Source organism: Aphelocoma coerulescens, chromosome 7 (assembly GCF_041296385.1).
Source record: "Aphelocoma coerulescens isolate FSJ_1873_10779 chromosome 7, UR_Acoe_1.0, whole genome shotgun sequence".
Taxonomy (NCBI): Eukaryota; Metazoa; Chordata; class Aves; order Passeriformes; family Corvidae; genus Aphelocoma; species Aphelocoma coerulescens.
Genome location: NC_091021.1, coordinates 22,429,587 through 22,432,523, shown reverse-complemented (window position 1 = coordinate 22,432,523; position 2,937 = coordinate 22,429,587).

Sequence of the window (2,937 nt, the reverse complement as noted above, 5' to 3'; positions counted from 1 at the left end):
CTTTCGGTTTCGCTCGGGAGGGCGGTGCCTGAGGGCCCGGCTCGCTGGGCCAGGGCGGCGGCACCGCGCCCAGCACCGCTCAGCGCGGAATACGAAACCTTTGACAGTAACGAAACCTTTTACAGTAACTGTGAGTTGAAAAACCCAGTCATAAACGCAATCAAGTCTTTCACTTTCCAGCTCAAAAGATGCTCGGGCTACTCAGAGCATATCTGAGTTTTGGGCACTGGCTGCTGCCCAGGCACGCACTGGCAGCAATGAGGTGCTTCCTCGGTGTCTGAGGCTGTTGGAAGGTCTCTCCCTGAGATGTGGTTTCACCCATATCGTACGTGTCACTGAGCTTCAGAAGCAGTCTTGGTTTCCATCGTGGGGGTTTGGGGAACCTCAGTGTGATTCTGAGGTAAGGCAAAATGGTAAACGGCGTGTCTAGATTACTGTGTTCAGTTTTGGTCTGGGACAAGTTCAAGAGACTGAAAAATTGGAGAGTCCAGAGGCTAACAGGATTGGAGAGCCTGCTGTATGTTTGAAAGAACTGCATTTATGAAGCGTGGAGAAAAGAAGGGTCAGGTGAGATCCAACCACAGTGATGTCCAGGTGTCAGAAAGATAAATTACTTATTGGTAGAATTGCCTTGTTAAGGTGTAGGGCTTGGCATGTTTCAATGATGTCAGACCTGAGGGAGGTTAACAAAGCTTGGGAATAAGGATGTATCACTGATAGCAGACACAGAGAATACAGAATTTATGGGCCTCAAGGACATTTGGCAGAACTCCCAAGGTAAGGAAGAAACTAATAAAGCCATTTCAGCAATTAGCTGTTAGTTCAGATTAGCTCTGACTAGGCAGAGGAAATTCTGGTAGGGGGAGATTGTGACCACTGATTCACAGACCACCAATTCAGGAAACCACTGACTCAAAAGAAGAGAAAGTCTGAGCATGTGGGACTAATCAGCATAAGAAACAAGGGAATCATTTAACCAACAGAAGAAAGAATACTAATTAATATTAAAAACTATGTAACCTGTGGCCAGTGAGCATTAATGCCTTTGCTAAAACATAAAAAAAGTTGATAGTCATGGTACTGGCTTTGTGGATTTGCCACCAAGCACCCCTTTCTGTGCTGATGTACTAGTCTGAAAACAAACCAGTGGGAGGCACCAAGTCAGAATAACAATTTAATAGGGAAATTTTAAAAAAGGCAAAAACCACTGGTTCAAACTGACAGGGTCAAGATACAACCTGACACCCTGTTAGTCTGATAAGATGGTGGCTGCAGTCCTCCTGAAGTGATGGATGTAGTTCTGTCAAAGAAATGATCCTGTAGAAAGGGTCTGCTCTTCCTCAGAAGGTCCAGTGGTGGCTGTGTAGCTCCTGTCCTCTGGGAATCCAGTGGAAAGGGTATCTGTCGTGTTTGGAATCTCAAATTATATCCACGATGGAATGCTTGGTTCCTCCTTCTGGGTGGAACATCTCACAATGGGATGATGAGTCATGAGGCCAGGCGTTGATGGGCTCATTAACAGAAGATAGTCCGGAGGGAGGAGGCAAGGAAACACTGCCCCACCTGGTTTCAACAGCTCATGAGAATGGTAATAGAATACACTGCAACCCAGGACAGCTGAACTGTAAATAAATCCAATACCTTGATTTTGTGTGTGGATCAGCCTCTTGCAAACTGGGTTAAAGAATCTGTTTTGGGACACCAACAGTTCTCGAGCTCCTAAAAGTTGGATGATTCTTCACTGGGGTAAACAGGTCAAAGGGAACACGTTTCTTCAGGGGAAATTATGCCCAGGTACAAGAAAAAATCATTACCCACTCTAGAAACAATTAGACATTGGAATATATTGCTCAGAGAAGTAGCGGAAATTTTCTCAATAGAAATATTCAACACTTGGCTTGACAGTGTCCTTGATTTAATGTCTTGCTTTTAAAAGGAAGCCAGCTATCTCCAGAGGTCCTTTCTCAGCCTAAAATTTTCTGTAGTTCAAATTGTACCCTCAGCTGCTTGTCATGTTGAGATGTGCTGCAGCAGTCTGCTCTCAGAGGAGCTTCCTTCAGCTGGAGGCTTCTTTTGTAGAAGAATTTAATTTGGTTTCACTTTCATTTCATTGTTCTTTCTGCTTATTTCAGGTTTCACTGTTACATCATCATTACTTTTTCATTTCTGCTTTATGCAAGTTTCCCTTGAAAGACTTCTGTAAAAAGCATAATTTCTTTCCCACACTACTTTTTCTTCTGCCTTCAGCACCTTATCTGGAAGACACACGAACCTTCCTTGCTCAGTCTCAGGAAGCCTCAGGATTTACTCGGGCTCAGTGTGTGCAGATGGGCTGTTTGTATGTTTGCTTTATTGTGTATGCTGTGGTGGTAAATCAGGCTGTACATTTATCCCAAAACAATCCTTTACTGGCTCTAAGAGTTTGCAGACATTAAAAGGACATTTGACACTTCCAGAGTTAAAGAATGCCTCTTGTTTATTCCAGCTAGTGTGAGGTTGCACAGATGATGGCTGAGCTCCTGCTCTGTCCACGGATGATGCAAATACCCTGACTTAATCGCTCTTCTCCTGGACTCTTACACTGATTCCTGAGACCTTTGTCCCTTTCAGATGTGATTGAAATTAGTGTCAGGGTTCATAGCAGTCTCTCTGACAGGGCAGGGGAGGAGCACTCGGCTTTCCCCTTGGCTATCACCAGGGCTGCGCAGTGCCACCGCTCGGCCCCGCTACAGATCCGACGCTGCCCTTCCCTGCTCGGCCGGAGCGCACGGGGGAAGCCGGGACGTGCCCCAGCCGCAAAGGCTGCAGCACCGCACCGCACCGCACCTCACCGCACATCAGTACACAGCACCGCACATCAGCGCCCAGCACCACCCCGCACCGCGCCGCATTGCACCGCACTGCAGGGCACCGCACTGCAGAGCACCGCACAGCACT